General features: G+C 44.4%; 2 protein-coding genes across 3 annotated transcripts in view; one reads left to right on the top strand and one right to left on the bottom strand.

The window, feature by feature from the left end:
* Positions 1–4,323, bottom strand: part of DNAAF6 (dynein axonemal assembly factor 6) — a 148,201-nt gene extending 143,878 nt beyond the window's left edge. The window contains exon 1 of the mRNA XM_086966796.1: positions 4,151–4,323. The gene's annotated coding sequence lies outside the window, so the exon portion shown is untranslated. The remainder of the gene's footprint in view (positions 1–4,150) is intronic.
* Positions 4,324–4,833: 510 nt separating this feature from the next.
* The window catches only part of NUP62CL (nucleoporin 62 C-terminal like), a 325,577-nt gene continuing 318,104 nt past the window's right edge, over positions 4,834–12,306 (top strand). Inside the window, exon 1 of one of the 2 annotated variants that reach the window (XM_086964653.1) lies at positions 4,834–5,084. The gene's annotated coding sequence lies outside the window, so the exon portion shown is untranslated. The remainder of the gene's footprint in view (positions 5,085–12,306) is intronic. The other variant, XM_086964652.1, reaches the window with a different exon arrangement.

Raw genomic sequence — 12,306 nt, 5'->3', positions numbered from 1 at the left:
CCTTGCTCTCCTCGCTGGAAGGACTCCCGCGGGCAGGAGGTCAGACTTGTGTCTGTGGTGGCAGCATCCATTTTGTGATGCTGAGGCTCGAGTTAACTTTAACCGGGGTTCACAGTTACATACATGTCGTGTCCCTCTAGAAGGGTGGAATGCTAACCCCGCCGCCAGAATTGGCGAGGGGTTAGTATTCCAATTTGTATGACACCTTACTCGACATGTTTTGATAAAGCGATACCAAAGTTGGCAAATAACCGCGAGGATTATAATGCACTTAAGAATATATGGTACGCGTTATCATGGAACAGCTATTAGGACTTGGTTCCGCAAGCTGCAAATGGGCTCAGCTCATGCCAGAGCACCATCTCACATAATTCCAAGCACTCTGCCTTCAGGATTGATAAGGCCTGCCATAGGAGTGACTGATAGGAATACATGTGTCCATTTTAGGTTTAGATATAGGAATACTATATCTAAAGAAAAGGGTGATTACACCACCTTGCCCCAGCTGTCGTGCAGCCAGTTGTGTCAGATTTGGGTGGCCAGCCAGGGGTGGGATAACACATGCTGCAGCCCCTGGTAGGCCCTGGGTACACCTATGCCCTGGATACCTAAGGTATGCTGTACAGGGACTGATAAGGCGGCCCAGTACCAATTGGTAAATGCACCTAAGGTACATGTGTGTCAATTTAGAGAGAGAACAGCTAGGCTGTGGGTCTGATTAGCAGGCCCACAGCCAGGGAAAGTCGTAAACCAGTGAAGCAAAAAGCAAAAATCGGGGGTGACCATAGGATTGCAGACCCCACTCTCCTACAATGCAAATCCCATTTTTTAAACACTGAGAGGTACGGCATGCCAGACACTAGCCTATGGGTATTGAGAAGGGTATGGAACTGTCTGGAATCCACCAGGTGCTCTGAGGTGAAACTAGAACGTAGATATTGAACCGAGTTTTAGTTGTAAATACAGATCCCATCTATGAGCAGAATACATGCCCCTCACATAAGGTAATCATACAGAAATGGCATTCCCACATAGAAGATAAACAAGATAGAGGAGAGCAAAGCATATAGCAAGAGTAGAATAACTGTGAGAGGGGTTAACACCACCTGGTTTCGTACAAAAGTGAGGCAGGAGTAGCTTAGAGACTTTCTAAGGACCGGGTTACATTACTATAAAGCAATAAGAAAGGTTCAGTGGAAAAAGGCTGTGATGGCCCACAGTGAATGAATACAAACTAGAGGCTGTTAGGTCTGTTATTTATGTACTTCATGAATGTATGTGGATTTTTTTTACGTAGTGCCATTTCTAGAGTGTAGATTGTCCATCAAGTTTCAAAGCCGGAATTAAAACCTAAGTCCTGTAGGTTCAAAAGTCTGCAGCTTACACATAAGGCAACTTCGCCCCTAAATATTAATAATGACATATTTATGAGAGTTTGACTAATAGGCATGAGAAGCTTCCCTGTCACCAAAATATACTGTACATTACAAGCGACAATTTTAACGTCAGGCAAAGATCAGAAGGACGGGTATCCTTAAAAGACACATTATGGGTAAAGGAAAGGATGAAATGTTAAAGTTAAATGTACTCATGCACTATAAAACTGTAAAACCTGTGTATATGGTAGGGAATAACAGGAAAGACTTGGAATCTCAGGGTGGACTGGCTCATAGAAGAAACGAACAAGAGATTTAGAAAGATCTTGGACACCGGAGGGTCCGTAGCCATCCTCCTAGACCTTAATGCAGCCTTCGATACGGTGAACCACCGCACCCTGGTACACCGGCTCAAAAAACTGGGTGTGACAGGTAGGGCCGTTTCCTGGCTGGAATCGTTTCTTGAACGAAGACACTTCCAGGTGTTTGAAGGTATCACCCATTCACAACCTCTGCCTCTGCAGTGCGGGGTTCCTCAGCGCTCTTCCCTGAGCCTCACACTTTTTAACGTGTACATGTCCCCATTGGCTGAGATATTTGCACCTTTTGGAATTCAACTTATCAGATATGTGGACAATACGCAGCTTATTGTGGCACTGAACCAGACAGAGCAGGCTCCCATAAACCTGAGCTCCTGTCTTAAAGAAATCGCCAGCTGGATGAGTTTGTCCCACCTAAAACTCAATGGCGACAAGACGGAGTGCATGTTGCTGGGTATCCAAGCATTCTTCAACCCACTTACTCTGTGGCCATCATGTATGGGACCCGCCCCAATTCCTAAAAAGGAAATAAAGAGCCTGGGCTTCTGGCTTGACCACGAGCTCACTTTTAAAGCCCAAGCCAGAAAAACAGTGGCCATTTGATTCGGCCTGTTGAGGTCAACACGCAAAATACTGCCCCTCCTACCTAAGAGCTCAAAAAAGATCCTAATCCAAGCGCTCATTCTATCGAGGTTGGATTATGGAAAACGACCTATATTTAGGAGCCCCCACCTCAGTTATTCACAAACTTCAGGTGGTCCAGAACTCGGCAGCAAGACTCCTTACAGGCACAAACAACCGTTCCTCAGCTAAACCGGCCCTAAAAACACTCCACTGGCTCCTGATGCAAGAGCGAATATACTTTAAAGCTCTTTGCATCGCACACAAAAATTTGCCGGGCAAAGGTCCTCCTATTCTTAACAACCTTATCAAACCCTACAAAGCAACCAGGAGTCTTCGCTCTAACGAACTACATCTGGCCGAGGTCCCCAGAATCAGGAAGTCCCGCACAGGAGGACGCCTTTTCTCCTACAACACATCCAGGCTCTTCCCATCCGTCAGGAAACCAACCGCCTCTTGTTCCGCAGACAACTGAAGACATGGCTTTTCCCATGATTTTCCATCTGCTCCCTTTTTACCACGTATCAATGCATTGAGAACTACAGGTTCAGTCACCTTTTTAAAAGTTCTGCTGCTGTGTGCTTAACTCACCCTTGGCCTACATCAGGTAGATGTGGGGTGCTGCACAGCTCATAATGACTGCGCTGGATGTACGCGTGTCTAGGAAGAGTACGGTACAGGGATAGAGAAGAACTGTGATGCACTTTCAGCAACACCAAGCTTGGATTCTTCATTAAAAAAAAAAAATGCATTATTCTGTGTTGCACTTTCAGCGACACCAAGTTCTGAAGCTTCCTCGTTTTACGTTGCACTGTGTGGAAATTACCACTTTACATTTACTGTACTGTGCTGTATTGTCCATTACACCTTATTGTGTTCTTCGTGTATTAATTGTACACTCTACTGTGTGGTACCTTGCTTCATACATACTTTTCACGCAACTTACTTTATTACTTGTGGTGTTTGCCCACACCTTTCTTCTCAACCTGTTTTGAGGGAAATTTTACTGCATGTGGTCTTTCTCCATGTCTTCCAGTCGTGAAGATTCCTAAGCAACGCCATCTTGGACTTTAGCTTCTTCACGACTGGACGGCTCCGGTTGTGGGGGCTTTGCCGTATTTCAATAAACATGCACTTCAAGTTCAATCAAGCTTGTACTGTATTCAATAGGTTGGCACATGTACTGGGTTGGGTGTATGTATGCCAGAGAGGAATGCCATACATGACATATGTAGCGCTCTGCAGAGCATGTGCAATAAAAGTATGTGCTTGGTGCATGTGTGCTTTCATGAAGTACAATACATAAAGGGTGCATTGTTGTGCAGCAAGCAAATGTTGAGTGTATGTGCTATCAGTGTGTATGTTTGTCCATTAAAAATCCTGGTACAATGCAGTGTGAAAAATGATGTGCCATGTTAAATTACATGCACAGATTCCTGAACTGCTTGTAACATATCTGGTGTTCTATAAAGTTTCTAGGGACACAATGTTGACAATTGTACCGTTAGGCCACTATTTTTCGGGGGGACTTCATGAACAATCCCAAAACATATGTATGGAAAACCATCCCGATTATACAATCGAGGTGAAGAGTGGGGAAGTGAAACGAACGGTTTGCTGGTTTTCAGAGTTGGGTTTTCAAACTTTGCTGTGGCAAGGGGTAATAAAGAACCGATTTCCTCCTGCCAAAACCACTCGAAGAAGTAGCGTTTCCACTGTACGATTCGGTTAGAGTATTAACCTCACCTCTTTGAGTCTGAAAAGCTAAACAGAGAATAAATGTGTGGGGGGGTGGGAACACACGGTGTTCTTCGACTTTTTACCTATACTCACCTGAAATTCTTTTTCGTTGTGTAACCTTACAAGAGTTGAAAAGACGGGTGACTGTAGCAACCCTCCTGTCCTTTGCCGAGGGTCTGCTCCGCTCCGCTTCTCAGGTGAAAATGTTATCCGCTTTGCATGCAGGCGCAGCAACTGCTTGCCTAACATAAACTTCGAGCGTGTTTATCCGTCTCCATGGTACCAGCGGAAGCACCAACCACTACTGTCATCATAAAGGCAAGAATGACGTCCTACAGATTCATGCTCCGCCCACAGAACAGACATGGCGGACATCTTAGAAAGTCTCTTCAGTAAATTGTATTTAGATGGGGAAGATGAAAAACAAATCGACAGGAAAATAATGTAATCCGGATATACACAACTATCAGATGCAATCACATTATTATACTTGTTGTTTATACTTGGTAACGTATTTGTCAATTTATTTTTACAATATTCCATTGGTAGATAGAAGGCGGGAATATAGAAAAGTTAACCAACATTTTTCTCTTAAGAAAGTAAAATATGTTCGGGAGTAAGTGCCTCAGATTTAAACCTCAAGGAGGAGTGAGAGGGTTAAAACACTACTTATATAAATGGCTGCCACATATCAATACATCGCCCTTGCACAAGAGCGCGAAAGGCCAAGTTTGGGCTACTCAATTCAACCATTTTAGGAACAGGCAGAGTTTTCCGCGTCTAGAATATATTTATTGGAACCTGTCAGAAGAGCGCAAAGTGTCTCTATAGCACGAGGTTCCCCGTTTGAAACATAAGGTTGGGCATTGCGAAGACGACTACGCCGTGACACGCAGCCTGCACTTCGGTTTGCGCATGCGTAGTGTCAGGAGACTGCGCACTGTCTCCTCTTCGTACGGCGCGCGCAATCATACCGGGTATAGGCTATAGAGCAGGCTTGTCACGTGTCTAAACTGAGGTGCAGCAGGTAAGTGATGATTTTAGAGTTGTTTCCGTGTGTTTGTTTAGTTGGCGGTAACTGAATTGACAATTTGTTGGCTATTACTGCCTTCTTGCATAATGTACCGGTATTCTGTCTCCTGCAATTTACCGATTTGCTCTAGTGATGATTAACAGTCTTCATTTGCCGAGTTACCACATTTTAGTGGAATAGGTGGTGGCGTATAGATTCTGGTAACGTCACGTTTGCCTTTTCATGTAGGGTCTTGTAACTCTAACAATCGTGTTTACTTTCATTTAACTGTAAAGCGTGGCACAGACCCTGAAATGTCAATCTCGAAGATCATTGCACATGAAGATCTTTTTTAAAGGATGAATGCTTCCTGGGATTCGATGGACCGTACCTCACGCAGCTCTGTTCAAAATAAATAGCTGTTTAGATTGTGGAGTGGCAGAATTTGTTTACAAGATAATTGTGGATGGAAGAGCAGTTGCAACTGTGGATGTTGTAAAGTTCTGGGCCCCAATGCCACATGAGAATTAAAGGGCAACGCAAGCACTCCTAAAGGGTACTAAACTGGCCCAGGGGCCAGGCACCTGCGCCCGTCCCTTTTCATTAGCTGGCATAATGTCACTTTTGACGCCTGTGTTGGATGGGTGTGAGGGTGAGGCCTGTCCACTGTTAGTGGCTGGATAATGCTACCTGTCCAGCAGGACTATTACATCCCTCCCAAAGGTTAACAGAAAACAACAAACATTTGCAGTGCAATAGGTCTCGCAGTAGTTCAAGTTAGCGCTATTGGTGTTGCAAATGAGAATGTTATATAGATTTTTTTTTGTTAGCAATTTTTTTTGTACACTTTTTTTTTCGTTTGCAGTTACGTGATTATTTGACATCTTTAAATAGATCGGAAGGAAAGAGAATGGAAATAAAACAGTAGAAAAGTAGGGGGTTTTATGAGTAATAACTTATACCCTCCACAGAAGCAAAACCTCGAAATCATATCACTCCCAGCAATAGGGCAGGATAAGAATTTACAGAAGTGTGGTTGGAGCTACCCTCATAGCCAATGAGAGAAAAATAAATGACAAACTGTGCAATTTAAACTTATTGACAAACCTGGCATTAGAACAAGCATGTTTTTGTAGATTTGACACTGTTCTTAGGCTGCTCACAGTGATCTTTTAAAAGTAGATTGAGTGCACTGACACCTACAAATTGTAATCCAAAGCACATAAGACACGTTTTCGCAGTTATTTCAAGACCGCACCTTTTTTATCAATTCATTGATCCCTTCTGTGACAGGACAATTTGCTTGTGAAATATTTATCTTTGCAAATCCAGAAAACATTAATAACGGACTGTAGCTAGTTGTCTTGATGCCGATTGTTGTGACTTGAATTGGTACAGTATGTCCTTTCCCTTAGTTACATGTTCCCTGCTGCTCAGCCAGAATGATTGTGGTGCAGTTGAATGCTGGAGTGCTTGGTGATGTAATGGAATGCTTGAGTGTCTGTTGTGGTTGAGAGTGTCAGTGGGAGTGTGTGGGCGGACAGCAAGGATGCAGCTCCTGGTGGGGCTATATTCTGCTTGTCTACATGACTTTGCATCCTCGATAAAATCATACATGGTCGGGAGGGTTAAGGTGAGTGCTTGTTTGCATGATTTGTTTAATAGTGAATTGTGAAGCACTATTGGAATTGTGATCGAGCAATGGAGAGGAAAGCAGGGAGTCTAAAATCATTTGGAGTATTGTAAGTAATGCAGGTGTGCCAGGCATACAGCTTTTCACACAAAATGCCGCCCCACTTTTTTTGTTAGCTCTTAGTTATAAGCAACACATCAATCTTAGTTTGATATGTTAGGTATATTTATTTTTACCTTTTCTTTCAAATCTTTTTTTGAAAAAATCTTTGATTCTATGTCAGAGAAAGAACACAACAAATATAACATATATGTACATCAACTTAAACACAACATTTACCAAGAAAACATCATTCACTATGCACAACATGGCATATATATTTATTTCAGACTGTTCCAAAGGGCAAGTCACAATTTCTGGCCTCATTTATTTATTTATTTATTTATATGCTTGTATAGCGCAAGAATCCAGCCCGAAAGGGTTATCTCCGCGCTTTGACAGCAGCAGGTCGCAAGAGACTGTAAGGGCAGCAATCCTAGAGTTATATCTCCTCAAACAGATTCGTCTTCAGCATTTTTCTAAAGGTGAGGTGTTTGGGGACCTGTCTTAAGTTGAGGGGCAAGTTGTTCCACAGGGCCGGCCCCACTGTTGAGAGGGCTCTGCCGCCTTGTCTGGTTTTTTTAACGAAAGGTGTTTTGAGCAGGAGAAGATTACTTGACCGTAATTCTCGTTCTGGTTTGTAGGGTTGGAATAGTTTGGCTAGGTATTTGGGGCCGTTTCCAAATAAGCACTTATGTACAGTGCAGCAAATTTTAAATTTAACCCGTTGGCGTATTGGAAGCCAATGTAGTTTTTTTAACAGGGGTCCAGAAGATGTTCTGGGGGGGGCATTCAGAATCAGTCTTGCCGCCGTGTTCTGGACCACCTGCAGACGATTGATGGCATCCTCATTGGCTTGTATCAAAAGCCCGTTGCAATAGTCAAGGCGACTTGTTACAAGGGCTTGCACCAAGGTCTTTCTGTAGGTGTCAGGCAGCAGGGGAAAGACTCGCCTGAGTAATCCAATAGTGCGAAAACAAGCACCAGCAATTACATTAGCATGTTCTTTGAGGGTTAGGCTTTGATCTAATTTCACACCCAGATTTTTAATGGTAGGTTTAGGGGAGGGTACAGGTCCCAAGTCTTGGGGCCACCAATCAGGAGACCAAAGCATGCTGGCTTTCCCAAAACACATTACTTCGGTCTTCCCGACGTTGCACTGGAGGTAGTTGGCAGCCATCCAGTTGGAGATGGCCCTCATACCTTCCGCAAAATTTCCCCTAACATTAGGGTCGGGGGCATGGAAAGGGTAGAGGAGTTGAGTGTCGTCGGCATACGACACAGGAGTGAATCCGTACTTCCTCACAATCTCAGCAAGGGGGGGCCACATATATATTAAATAATGTGGGGCTTAGGCATGAGCCCTGTGGTACCCCCTTAGTGAGCGCCCTAGAGATGGAATGGTAGGGGCCCAGGCTGACAGATTGTGAGCGCCCGGAAAGGAAACTCTCCAGCCATGCAAGTGCCTGACCTCTGATGCCCACTCCTTGTACCCGGTTCAGCAAGATCTTATGAGAAACAGTATCGAAGGCAGCTGACAGGTCTAACAGCACCAGAATCATCGAGCCTCCTCTATCCTGTGACATCTTGATGTTATCGGTCACGGAGAGGAGTGCAGATTCGGTGCTGTAGTTGGGCCTGAACCCAGATTGGGATTGGTCCAGGCCCCCTGTCGCTTCGATAAAGCTAGAGATCTGAGTGTTAACATGTTTCTCAGCCAGTTTCGTCAGGAGGGGCAGGAGAGAGATAGGACGGAGGTTGGAAAGTTCAGTCCAGGGAGAGGTGGTATTTTTCCGTATCGGGTTCACAGTTGCCTCTTTCCACTGTTGTGGAAGCTTGCCTTCTTTAAAAGAAAGGTTAAGAATTTTGGTAATAATGGGACACAATGATCTGCTCAGATTATTGGTTAACCTAGCCGGGAGAAGATCACAAGGAGAACCAGATTTCATGTTTCCCAGGAGTGTTTGAACTTCATTTTCTGTGACTTCTGGAATGATATTAAAGGTCTCTGAAGGGGTTTCCTGACATAAGGTAGTAGAGTCTAACGGGTTATTCGGGTGCTTGGCCAATATTTTATTGTAAATGGTGTCAATTTTGTCTTCAAAGAACTGGGAAATATTGTTGCATAATTCTTGAGAGAAGGTATCCGGCCTTTCGCATGCCAGGGGGTTAGTAAAAGTTTTGAGTATTTTGTATAGTTCTCTAGTGGAGTTAGCGGCTTCATCTAGCTGGGAGCGTAGGCTAGTTTTTCTTGCTTTTTTGATGTTATTATAGTAGGTGGATATGGCCTGCTGGTAGAGTGCCTTACTCTCGGGAGAGTGGTCCTTTCTCCATTGCTTTTCCAATTTCCTGCATTTTTGTTTCTCTAATTTCAATGAGTCGAAATACCATATTTCTTTTTTGGTGGTCCGGGGTTTTTTTGATAGTTTTTTGCGGGCTAAAGAGTTTATGGTCTCTAAAAGAGAGCTATTTAATTTGGATAAAGCCAAATCGATGTCATCAGAATCGGAAATGATAGGTTCTTTCCAGGTTTGTTCAAAAGTAGATGGGGTAATTTTGTGCCATGCTCTTTTAGTAATGCTCATAGTGGCCGGGGGAGCAGAGGGTTTGTCAAGTCTCAGGAAGGAGAATTCCAACATGCTGTCGTCAGACCAGCAGATGGATGTAGGGGGATGACAATGTATAGAAGGGTAGTTAGTAAAAATCAAGTCCAGTGTATGGCCTTTCCTGTGAGTAGGGCCACAGTTTCTTAGGTGAAGACCCAAAAGAGCCAGATCATCGAGGAGAAGCTTGGTATTAGGATCATTCACAATATCTGCATGGAAATTAAAATCGCCGAGAACAATAACATTTTCTTTAGCTTTTAAGTATGGGGCTAATATTTCAGTTGAGGCGAGAGAAAAGCCAGCATTGGGGCCCGGAGGTCGATATACTAGGGCACCTTTCCAGTGGTCTTTAGTTTTAGTGTGAATTTTAAAAATCATGATTTCCATAGTCGGTAGAATAGTTTGTTCCATTACCGTAATATGGATACTTTCTTTAAAAATGATGGCAATACCTCCGCCAGTTTTTATAGGGCGGTCTTGTCTTAAAATTTTATATCCTTGAGGGATACCCAAAGTTATGGATGGAAGAGTGTGAGGCTTCAGCCAAGTTTCCGTAAGGAAACATATTTCAGGTTTGTGACTTTGGATAGTATCCCAAATCTCTACATGATGTCGGGGCAGTGACCGAACATTCAGGAGAAAACTTTTCCAACCTTTTATTCTTAAAGTGGTCTCATTGTCCCTAGCAGAACCTGTGATAATGCCATTGGAGGTGGCTTGGAATCTGCAAAGGGGACAAGAGAACGGGCCCTCGGGGAAAGGCCAATTGTCGCTGGCACATCTCAGTAATCTCGGTGGTTGGAGTGCTATCAAGGACTGCGAGGTGTACCTGATGCGAGTGTCATTGGTTGGGGCCATGGTGGAAACAGGGTAGGGAGAGGGGCCCCTGGTCCCGTCCTGTCGCAGACGGGCGCAGACGGGCTTCTCTCTGGCGCGTCTCAGGCGCTTCGCTGCGCGCGACCGCTGCGCGCTTGCTGTGACGAGAGGGCTAAGTACCCTCAGGTGCAGCAGCTAGAGCGCTGACCGCTCAACGAGGGTGGAAGTAACCTTGCTCTGCCTGACCCGCCCTCCGCTCAACGGCACTGGTTGCCGAGTCGGACCGGGGCGGGCAGGACGAGGAATCGAGTCAAGGTATTTGGTGGTGATTATATTATTTCCTCCTACAAAGCGAGTGGCGCTTTTCTGGGCTAAAGATCAGTATAACAGCGCTATTAAAATAAGAGTTCAAAACATGCAAGGGTCACATGCTACAATATTAAAATCAATCGCTGTCAGATCAGTCTTTCAGTACCTGGCGTCAGTGGGTTGAGGAGACGCTCTCACTGTCTCCCTTCATTAACCATCAGTGATTTGAAATATGAGGAACAGTAGTAGACAAAGTCACAGTTAAAAGGAGATATCACGACACATTAATTCTACGAGTCAGTGGTTATTGGTATTTCTAAGTTTTTATCTCCTTTCTGCCGACGCGTTTCGAACTCCATACAGCAGTTATGGGTTCTCTTCAGGGCCTTGTCACTTCTATCTGCATGTGTGTAAGGAAAAAAGAACACTGTTTCAGTGTCGATTCCCATAGCCTCATGTTATCATTCCGCTTATATTATCCTACGTTTAAAGTCCATGTTACCTTAACTGTAGCCGTGGTTATCCTATGTCTGGTTCTGGGTCTTTTGAGCTGCAGTCTAAGGGACATTAAGAAATCCCATTTAGAGCCAAACTCAATACTCGCCCTACGGTCACTTTTAGCAAAAACACTGCAAGACATACCTTAAACTGTCTTTTAGGTCTGTGTATGGGCGTCTCCCTATGGCACGGTGATGCTTTTAACCTAGGGGGAAGGCAAAGTTGGTTTACTACTAGTGGGCTCATGTCATATCTCAACCGTGTTAGATAGATTATTGCCACCTTCATACCTTGTTCGGTACACCGCGGGCTTCGGGAGCGACTCACTCCATGATCAACTTGTTTTGTGTCTGCGAGCAACCTTGTTAGACACGGTCCCCTGGACTCTCGTTATGTGCACCGCGTAATTACTTCCGTATTGTTCTCCGGTTCGTACACTGTTTAAAAGATAAACCGGAGTACATTTTAGTTCCCCATTACGTGTATCAGTCTCTACATGCACAACTCAACCCCTCTCAAGGCTCACCTTACTTTGTACAGCTTGCTATCGCTAATCTTTCGTTCACTGTGGCGGGCGGCGGCCAGGTTGCCTGGTTACTTAATACGGTCACATGACCGTTGGAATTCTGGGATTTGTAGTTTTGGAGTCGCGTGAATACGCGACTACCTGTAGACTAGCCCTACACGTTTCGGGAACATCGATGTTCCGCATGGCCTCACCAATGCTGTGCCCTTCAATCAAGGGGGATTACCAAACCCCCGTGGAGCCCCACACAATTCTTCCATTACAATCTAGACACCTCAGAAAGAGTGTTCAATCCATTTTGCGTACTGTTAAATTTCAGAATCAGGTATGCCTCTTTTCTAAGGAGTGTGTCTTCAATGTCAATCGGACCTTTGTTACCTGATGGCACTATTGTGCATAGCACAGTCCATTTGAAGTCTATTTCACTGTGGTTTGAATCCAAAAAGTGTTGGACCATTGGAGCGCTCACAACCTTCTTTTTAATTCTTGACCTATGTTGGGTGATCCGGCTGTTGACCTGTTGTGTCGTTTTACCTATATACATCTTTTGACAGGCACAGACAACTGCATAGACCACGTTTCGTGTCTTGCAGTTCGAGAAACTGTTGTTTTTACATTTTACTCCCCTGTGTTCAAACTCTGACCCTTCAATTGTGGACTCGCACGATATGCAGTATCCACACTTGCGGTGCCCTTCGATTGGTTTCAGGCCCCATCTTGAGAGTAAATCACTTTTTGGCTTGGGGGTTA

This window comes from Lissotriton vulgaris, chromosome 4_1 (assembly GCF_964263255.1).
Source record: "Lissotriton vulgaris chromosome 4_1, aLisVul1.2, whole genome shotgun sequence".
In the NCBI taxonomy this organism is placed as follows: Eukaryota; Metazoa; Chordata; class Amphibia; order Caudata; family Salamandridae; genus Lissotriton; species Lissotriton vulgaris.
The sequence above is the reverse complement of the archived record's forward strand: the minus strand, read 5'-3'. Positions and strand labels throughout refer to the sequence as shown.